Below are 10542 nucleotides of genomic sequence, written 5' to 3'. Positions count from 1 at the left end.
CCTGTAATCCCAGCACTTTGGGAGGTGGAGGCAAGAGGATTGCCTGAGCCCGGGGGTTTGAGACCAGGCTGGGCAACTTGTTGAGACCTCATCTCTTCAATAAATCAGAAAATTAGCTGGGCGTGGTGGCACCCACCTGCAGTTCCAGCTACTTGAAAGGTTGAGGCAGAAAGATCACTTGAGCCCAGTAGGTTGAGGCTGTTGTGGCCATGAGTGTGCCACTACCCTCCAACCTTGGTGACAGAGTGAGACTCTGACTCAAAAAACAAAAAAATGTTGTGACTTGCCCTTCCTTCCAAATGTTGCAATTGTCTGCCCCTTCTTCTAGAATGTGTTGTAAATTCTAGAAAGTTATCTAAAAATGTCAGTATGACCAGGAGACTTTCATGATCAGAAAATCCTAAGTCATGCTGAAACTGTACGTAGGCTTTAAACTTGGGGTAGGTGAAGGGCTATGAATTTTAACTATAAATACTAGAATGATTTTGTGTTGCTTTGAGTGGATTTTTGATAATAATGCCAACCCATCTTTCTGTAACCTGGCTGCAGAATAAACCCATTTTCTCCCAGTTTTCTGCCTCTCACCTTTGATTTGCTGTGAGGAAAGCAGTCAATTTATTGGATCAGACCACAAATATAACTGGGTAGGACCCTGTGACAATTATGCATGAAAAATGACACTGCCACTGAATAGCTGTGTGATCTTAGGCAAGATACTTAACCTCTCTGTGCCTCAGTTTCATTGTCTATAACATGAGGAAAATGATATAAACTCATAAGACTGTTTAGAGGATTCAGTAAACTATTGTGTGTAAAGTGCTTAGAACAAACAGGTGGGTGACCCACGAGTGTCAAGTCAAAACTAAGTATAGTATATTTTTTAAAAAGGCAAATAGAGCATAAGATATTTTATTTTATTTTTGAGTTGGGGTCTCATTCTGTCACTCAGGCTAGAGTGCAGTGGCACGATCATAGCTCACTGCAGCCTCAACCTGGGCTCAGGTGAGCCCCCTGCCTCAGCCTCCCAACTTGCTGGGTCTACAGGTGTGCACCATCACACCTGGCTACTTTTAACATTTTTTTGTAGAGATGAGGTCTTGCTACGTTGCCCAAGCTGGTCTCAAACTCCTATACTCAAGTGATCCTCCTGCCTCAGACTCCCAAAGTGGTGGGATTATAGGACTGAACCACCATTCCCAGCCTCAACAAGATATTTTTGTATTTTCAGAGAGATAGCAATAAAAATAGAGACAGAGATAGAGACACACCACATTTACTTATATTTTATTACAGTATACAAGAGGGGACTGAAAATGCTGGAATTTACGTATAAAAAATTGTGAGGCCAGTTGCAGTGGCTCACACCTATAACCCCAGCACTTTGGGAGGCCGAGGTGAGAGGATTGCCTGAGCCCACGGATTTGAGACCAGCCTGGGCAACTTGGTGAGACCTCATCTCTACAATAAATCAAAAAATTACCCAGGCATGGTGACGCGTGCCTGTAGTTCCAGCTACTTGGAAGGCTGAGGCAGGAGGATCACCTGAACCCAGCAGGTCGAGGCTGGGGTGGCCGTGAGCGTGTCACTGCACTCCAGCCTGGGCAACAGAGTGAGACTCTGACTAAAAAAAAAATTGTATATTTATTCTTACATGTTTAAACTTCAGTCACCTTCAAAGTACTCTCCGTTTGAGTCAGTACATATACTGCAATGCACTGCTCAAAACAATTTTTGAACTTGTCAATTTTGATGCCTTTTAGTTCTTCTACCATTTTTTATTTCACCTCTTCTACATTGGCAAAATGTATCTCTTTAAGAACTTTTTCATCCTGGGAAACAAAAATGTCGCTGGGGGTGAGATCAGATGAATAGGGAGGATGGGGCATGGGAGCCATGCTGTTTTGGTCAAAATATGTTGAACACTCAGCATGGTGTGGGCAGGTATACTCGTTAATCACCCATCATGAAATAGGCAATCGTATTGAAAGGATCTCCAAAAAAAAATTCACTGAAAGGCTGGTCGAGGTATCTCAAGCCTGTAATCCCAGCACATTGAGAGGCTGAGGCGAGAGGATTTGCCTGAGCTCAGGGGTTCAAAACCAATTTGGGCAACTTTGTGAGACCTCGTCTCTACAATAAATCAAAAAATAAGCTGGGCGTGGTAGCGCACACCTGTAGTTCCAGCTACTTGGAAGGCTGAGGCAGAAGTATTGCCTGAACCCAGCATGTCAAGGCTGCGGTGGCCATGAGCGAGCCACTGCAATCCAGTCTGGGCAACAGAGTGAGACTCTGACTCAAAAAAATTCACTGAAGCTGAAGGCAGTCGCTTATAATACTAGCTGGTATACTGATGGCAATGGGCTCCTAGAACACTTACCTGTATTACAAGGGGTTTACCTTCCAAAAGGTAATTCCAGTTATTTTGCATCCCCTTGGTATTGCTATAATTGTTTTGTTTCATTATTAGTTATTGTTATTAAAATCTTTCTGTGCACAATTTGTAAGTCAGATATTACCATAGTGTTCTATGTATAGGAAAAAAACATAATATATAAGATTTGATACTATTGACATTTCAGGCATCCACTGGAGGTCTTGGAATGTATCCCCCTTCGATACGATAGAACTACTGTAATCCTCAAATGATTCATTTTGCAGAGGAGAAAACAGGTTAAACAACAGTGGCAGAACTAAAATTTAACCAAAATAATCTGGCTCAAGAGTACACACCCTTAACAACTAGCCCCTAGTGCCTGCAATGAACAAAACAACGAAGAGGGGCCCAAAAACAGAAACCAAGGTCAGACATGAAGGAAGGCAAGAGGCCTAGCCCTGAGTCCCTCTGCCTAAATGGGGCTGGGTTCAATCTTGATGAAGAAGTGACCCTTCCGGTATTCATTCTGAGAACATGATTAACCTTACTCATCCTGCCTCCCATACCACGGCCCAACCGCTGGGCTGTCCCATCTTCCCAGCACAGAGGGTCTTGCTGTAACGATCACAGTGTGCAGCAAATGTCAAAAGTATGCAAGAAACAGAGGCACACAAGGAAAGGGCAAAGGAGAAGAAAGCGTGGAAACGTGATATCTCTTAGCCCCCTGGGACTCCACACATTTACTGGTTTTTATTTTTTTAGAGATGAGGTCTCACTATGTTACCTAGGTGGTCTCAAACTTCTGGGCTAAAGTGATCCTCTTGTCTCGGCCTTCCAGAGTGCTGGGATTATAGATGTGAGCCACTGCATTCAGCCCAAATAATTTTATTACAGTATGCTATCCTTGTTCTGTTTTATGATGTTCAGTTTTATACCCACCAGGAATCTCATAGCCATTTCTCCAGATTCTGGTATTGTTCACCCGGCCAGGAGTAGGAATATGCCAAGCCTTCTCCCTCTTTACCAAGAAGTCCTCAGAGTAAAGAGGTAGATGGGAGCTGGGGCCTAGCTGTCAGGGAGAGAGCTAGGGTAGAGGTCAGAGGTCACAGCCACATCAGGCTCCTCCTGTGCACCTCCTTGACCCCCATCCTGGCTCTACACAGGTGAGTAGATCTTGTGGGTGAACTGCTCCCACTCACCAAGACTCCCTGTGCAGAGCTGGCTGGTCAGAACGTCAATGTCTTCACCATCATTTTTGCTGGTCAGAGCCACAGAAAACAACCGGTACTGGAGGATGAGAGCAGAGCCAACTCAAATAGAAGCAGCAATGTTACTTCATTTTATTTTATTTATTTATTTATTTATTTATTTTTTGAGTTGGAGTCTCATTCTGTCACCCAGACTGGAGTGCAGTGGCCGCTCCTGGCCACCGCAACCTCGACTTCCTGGGCTCCGGCAATCCTTCCACCTCAGCCTTCCAAGTAGCCGGAATTACAGGTGTGCGCTACCACGCCCGGCTGATTTTTTGATTTACTGTAGAGATGAGGTCTCGCCTGCCTGGGCGGGTCTCAAATCCGTGGGCTCAGGCAATCCACTCACCTCAGCCTCCCTAAGACGTGGGATTATAGGCTGAGCCACCAAGCCCGGCTAACTTCATTTTATTTTTAGAGATAGGGTCTCACTCTGTCACCCGGGCTAGAGTGCAGGGGTAGGATCACGGTTCACTGTAACCTCAAAATCCTGGGCTTAAGTGATCCTCCTGCCTCAGCTTCCCAAGTAGCTGGGACTATAAGCACACACCACCATGCCTGGATAACGTTTTAAAATTTTGCAAAGATGGAGTCTCACTCCATTGCTCACTCTAATCTTGAAGTCCTGGCTTCAAGTGACCCTCCCGCCTCAGCTTCTCAAAAGTCTGGGATTAAAGAGGTGAGCTATCACACCTGATCTTCGAGCAGCAAAGGTATACTCACTTTGTTCTCATTCAAAGGGTAAGCAGAGGTAGATACAAACCTCCCTAAAACAGGCCAGACTGCAGCAAAAGGTGCAAAGGACACGGTGCTTTGTATGAAGAGAGAGCCATTTTTGTGAAGAGACTCCAAGGGGGCTTCCTGCAAGAGAGGGTCTCGATTTAGACCTGGCCTAGGGGTTCCAACTCCAGCTTTGCTTCAAGACAGTTATATGGCTCATTTTCCTTTTGATCCTCAGTTTCTGCACCTGTAAAATGGAAAAGATGACTATGTCTGCCTAATGGTATTATTAGGAGGGTCAAATAAATTGAATGACTGGATAGGGAAAACTGTAAGGCGGAAAGACAGCTTAACTGCACTGTCAATGGATAAGGGTCACTACTGAATAGAGGTCAGGCGCCGTGGTTCATGCCTGTAATCTAAGCAATTTGGGAGGCCAAGGTGAGAGGATCACTTGAGTCCAGGGGTTCATGACCACCCTAGGCAACATAGTGAGACTTGTCTCTACAAAAAATAAAAACAAATAAAAATAAAATAAGTGGAATTGTGATAGGCAGATAAGAGAAGAGATGTTCCCAGCAAAAGGGATGTTGTGAAGCCAGACTACTTCTCATATGTTCATTCATGAATACGTATTGTGCTCCTGCTCGGTGCCAGCCACCAACCCCAGGGAAAAGGAACTCAAAGGCACTTAGATGGAGGTGCTGGTGGCCAAGGTCCTGGGTGACCTCAGGAATATGGATTCTATCAAAGGGGCAATGGGGAACCATGTTAAGAAGGATGGTGACAGAGAAGCTTCTGACAGGACGGTTGTCAGAAGACCACTGGGGGGACCACTGGGGGGTGGCGCAGATTTTCCAAGGAGCAGGACAGCAGCACCTGGTTGTAGGGGAGGGTTGAGGTTGGGCCTAAGCAGAAGAGAGGACACTTCAGGGCTCCCTGCCTGACCTGCACAGTTTACCCCAACTGTGGTCTCTTAGCCTCCAGCCCCTCCTGCCACCTGACATATTCCTTCTTGTTGCCTCAGGTTTTTGTTTTGCTTTGTTTTGTTTTGTTTAAGTTGGAGTTTCACTCTGGGCTGGAGTGCAGAGTGGCCGCTCCCGGCCACCGCAGCCTCAACCTGCTGGGCTCCAGTGATCTTTCCACCTCAGCCTTCTGAGTAGCCGGAATTACAGGCACGCACTACCACGTCCGACTGATTTTTTGATTTATTGTAGAGACGAGGTCTCGCCAAGTTGGCCACGCGAGTCTCGAACCCGCAGGCTCAGGCAATCCACTCACCTCAGCCTCCCAAAGCGCAGGATTATAGGCTGATCCACCAAGCCCGGCTGCCTCAGGTTTTTCAGGGGAGTAGTGCCACCTTCCCTAACCCCATTCCCCTCCCACAACTGTGCTTCTAGGTTCCCATGCTTTGGCCCACTGCTTGGCAGCGGCTTTGTCATGATATGACATCATCCAGCAATGTACAAAGGTCATTGGGTGGATCAGGGCACTCAAAGCCTGAGCGATCATGGCTATGAGCAAGCCTCACAAAAAATCCCCAAGGCTGGGCATGGTGGCTCACGCCTGTAATCCCAGCACTTGGGGAGGCTGACACTTGCTTAAGCACAGGAGTTGTGCAGAGCCTGGGCCACATAGCAAGACCTCGTCTCTACAAAACATAAAAAAAAAAAAAAAATTAGCCAGGTGTGGTGACTTATGCAAGTAGTCCCAGCCACTCAGGAGGCTGAGGTGGAAGGATCGCTTGAGTTCAGAAGGTCGAGGCTGTGGTGTGCTGTGATCGTGCCACTGCACTCCGGCCTGGATGACAGAGTGAGACTGACTAAAAAAAAAGAAAAAAAGCTGGACTTGGTGGCTTTCACCTGTATTCCTAGCACTTTAGGAGGTGGAGGCAAGACAAGGGGATTGCCTGAATCCAGGAGTTCCAGACCAGCCTGGGCAGTTTGGTGAGACCTCATCTCTACAGTAAATCAAAAAAATTAGCTGGGCATGGTGGCATGCGCCTGTGGTTCCAGCTACTTGGAAGGCTGAGGCGGAAGGATCGCCTGAGCCCAGCAGGCTGAGATTGTGGTGGCTGTGAGCATACCACTACACTCCAGCCTGAGCGACAGAGTGAGACTTCCACTCAAAAAAAAAAAAGAAAGAAAAGAAAAGAAAAAACCCCCGGCATACTTGGAGTTGCAGTTCTCAGGGATGACTCTTGCAGTAGCCTTCACAATTGGAGCATTTGGCCGAGGAGAGAGGAAAGAGCCCAGGATGGCTTAAAACATTCTAGTCCTGAATCTCCAGAGTGTGCAGTTTGCATTTGCAAAATTGCATTTAACTCAGCACACACATGGCCAACACTCTTCTCCCATCTGAGCCAGTAAATATCCATGATACAAAGGTGAGTAAACAAAACTCTCTTTCAGGGTCATCCTGAGTGGAAACCCATTGGAAGGGTCGGGCCACTGTGACTTCTGACTCCATTGTTCAGAACAACATTGCTTCCTGTATCCTGGCCCTCCATCATCAGGCGCTAGGAAACATCAGCTTAGCTTTTTCTTGGTTCTGACATCTCTAACACCATCTTGTGTCCAACTCTCCAGCCTTTCCAATGGCCAGTTACCCTTCAGGTGGTGTTTCCTGACCACCTGACAAAGATTCTTTCCTTGACTTGACTAGCCAGTCTCCTCTGAGACCAACGTAATCCTATAAAGATTTGAACAAACACTGACGTGGTTTCTGAACAGCTCAAGATCACATCCCTAGGAAGTGCCTGTCTTGGAAAACCCAAGGCTGCCGAGAGCATTTACTGTTTGTTCCAGCCAACACCATAAGGTAGGGCCTGCCTCCCAGCTTCCAGGGGAGGCTAGGAGCCTAACATCAATAAGCACCAGTAGCAAACCCAGATGGCTTTCACATGAACCAAACTCCCCTCATGCTTTTTGTGAACTTTTTTCACTTCCCTGACTCTCTGTGTCCCACATTCCCTCATTCTATGTACAAGTGGAAGTTGAGTTCTGTTCGTGCCAGACTCTGCTCCCTATTGCAACAGTACATTACTGATTAAAATCTGTCCTTATGACTTTAATTGCTTTCTGGCTTCAGTTCTCTTTAACATACTCCATGCCAAGACAAATCAGACTGACTTTCCATTCTCAGCGCTTGTCATACTATATTTCTTTTTTCTTCTGAGACTGGGTCTCATTCTGTTATCCAGGCTGGAGTAGTACAGTGACACAATCCTGGCTCACTGCTGCCTCGACCTTCTGAGCTCAGGCAATCTTCCCGCTTCAGCCTCCTGAGTAGCCGGGACTACAGGCATGTGCCACCTTTCCTGGCTAATTTTTAAAAATTTTTGTAGATGTGAGGTCTCACTATGTTGCCAGGCTGGTCTTGAACTCCTGGACTCAAGTAACCCTGCTGCCTTAGCCTCCCAAAGTGCTGGGATTGCAGATATGAGCCACTACACCGGGCCATTATTTTACTACATTTTATTACTTATGTTCTTGTGGTTACTTATGTCTGTGGTCCATAAGATGGAACTTTATAATGGTGTGCTACCACACATCCCTTCTCATTCTTCATTCAGTGTCTTCACATTGGTAGCCTGAAATTGGCCATGGTGGGAATATTTAAACTAGGGAAGTGAATGCTCAAATCAGGGCTTTTATTTTTTCCTCCTGGAGAACCAGTTGCTGAATGTTTACCAGAATGCTGATGCCTCCCAGCCTGCTCATCTTCCACTGCTCTGTGCCTTCCCTGCCTTCCGGAGTTCTCCCTGTGGGCACCGAGGTAGGTGAGGATGGTATTTTTATCCCAGGCAAGTGTTCTTGGGCCTCTCCATTTCCTAGTGTGACCACCAAACCCAGCTGTCACATTTTATTCCTAATGATCTGTTTAACAGCCAAAGGTGTGTGAATTTCAGTCTGCAAACTTGCAAAGTGGCCAGAACCCAGGCAGAGGGGCCCATGGGGTCCTTGAGTTCTGCCCCATTCAGATATCCTCTCAAACCCATAGTCCTGTTAGGAATCAGCTCTCAGTGCCATAGGTTACTTCTGTCCACATTAGCCCCTTGAAGTCTAGTGACTCACTCTGCCACTTTCTCCATGAATCAGGGCCACCCCAGAAGTCAGGAAACCTCCCTGGCCCACTTCCTCACAATCATTTCTTGAATGAGGTTTTGTGAGTGGGATAAGGGCCTTGCTGCTGTCTGAGCCTTAATCCTTTCTGCCCCCAACACCCTTGTGTTTTTCAGATAGTGGTAAGTGTGGCCTGAACTTAGTGACTACTCATTAAGAAATAGAATATGGCCGGGCTCGGTGGTTCATCTCTACAATAAATCAAAAAATCAGCCGGGTGTGTAGCACATGCCTGTAATTCCGGCTACTTGGAAGGCTGAGGCGGAAGGATCGCCGGAGCCCAGCAGGTCGAGGCTGCGGTGGCCGGGAGTGGCCACTGCACTCCAGTCTGGGTGACAGAGTGAGACTCCAATTCACACACACACACACAAAAGAAATAGAATATGGCAAAAAATGATGGGATGTTACTTAGGTTACAAAAAGATTATGACTTTTTTCTTGTTTGCCATCTCTTGTTCTCTCTCTTTCACAGTTCTTGCTCTGAGGGAAGCCAGTGGCCATGTTGTGAGCTGCTCTTTGGGGAGGCCCACATGGCAAGAAGTTGAACTCTCCCAGCAGCCAGCAATGACCAGAGGCCTGCCAACACTAACCACAGCCTTAACCTGTTGGGTTCAGGTGATCCTTCTGCCTCAGCCTTCCAAGTAGCTGGAACTACAGGTGCACACCACCACGCCCAGCTAATTTTTAAAATTTATTGTAGAGATGAGGTCTCGCCAAATTGCCCAGGCTGGTCTCGAACCCCTGGACTCAGGCAAGGAAATATAAATTTAAGCAATAGACGATCACATTGCTTGCATACCTAAACTATGTTCATGTATCATTGTTTTAATCAAGGATTTACATGGTGCTTACCATACATTGACAACACTAACTCCCTTATTCACAACAGCTACCCATGTGGAATGTTTTTGGCATTCCTATTTTACAGGAAACTGGGACATAGAGAGTTCAGGTATTTGGTCCAAGGTCACACAGATATTAAGTCAGAACACTGGGATTTGAACTCACGTGTCCTGGAACTACACCCCTTTTGGTCAACCACTACTCTACCCACCTTTTTATGTTCTTCTTAGGTGCCTGGTACCCTGCTGAGTGCCCAGAAAAAACGTGATTTCCTTCAGTTCTCAAAACCATTGCAGGAGGTGGATGTTATCTGCATCTCCTGTTTACAGGTGAAGTAATTTAGATGCAAGATAAATGATAGCCTGTCCCAGGTCACAGTCAAGTTTGCAGACAGGATCTAGACATGATCTGGGGAACTCTAAACGTGTTCAGTTACTACTGCTGTGTAACAAACCATCCCAAAACTTGGTGGTGAAAAACAATCATTTTATTGTGCTCACAGATTCTGTAGGTCATGAACTGGGGTTTGCTTCTCCCTGCTCCTCACTGTCTTGGGTCTCTTCTAGGAAGACTTGATTACTGGGGGTGACTTGACAGCTGGGGCTAGATGTCCCATTTGCTTGCATGTCTGGTGGTTGATGATGCTTTCAGCTGGGACTTCACCTGGGTGGAAGGCCAGAACACCAACAACACATGACCCTTCTATGCTGTCTCTCTGTAAGTGCTATCTTGAACTTCCATACAACATGGCAGCTGGGTTCCAAGAACTCCAGAGAGCAAGGTGGAATTACAGGGCCTTTTATTTTTTTATTTTTTGAGTTGGAGTCTCACTCTGTTGCCCAGACTGGAGTGCAGTGGCCGCTCCCGGCCACCGCAGCCTCGACCTGCTGGGCTCCGGCAATCCTTCCGCCTCAGCCTTCCAAGCAGCTGGAACTACAGGCACGCGCTACCACGCACAGCTAATTTTTAAAAAATTTTATTGTAGAGATGAGGTCTCACCATGTTGCCCAGGCAGGTCTCGAACCCGTGGGCTCAGGCAATCCACTCACCTCAGCCTCCCAAAGCTCGGGATTACAGGCTGAGCCACCGAGCCCAGTTTACAGGGCCTTTTATGATAGCACCATTTCTGCTGTGTTCTATCAGTCAAGGAAGTCATAAAGGTCCTCCCATGTTCAAAGAGAAGGGACATAGTCCTGTTCTCATTATTGGGTAGGAAGATGTCAAGGTCACA

This window comes from Carlito syrichta, unplaced genomic scaffold, assembly GCF_000164805.1.
Source record: "Carlito syrichta isolate Samal-C Ts95f unplaced genomic scaffold, Tarsius_syrichta-2.0.1 Scaffold153593, whole genome shotgun sequence".
Taxonomy (NCBI): domain Eukaryota; kingdom Metazoa; phylum Chordata; class Mammalia; order Primates; family Tarsiidae; genus Carlito; species Carlito syrichta.
Note: the sequence above shows the minus strand (reverse complement) of the source record.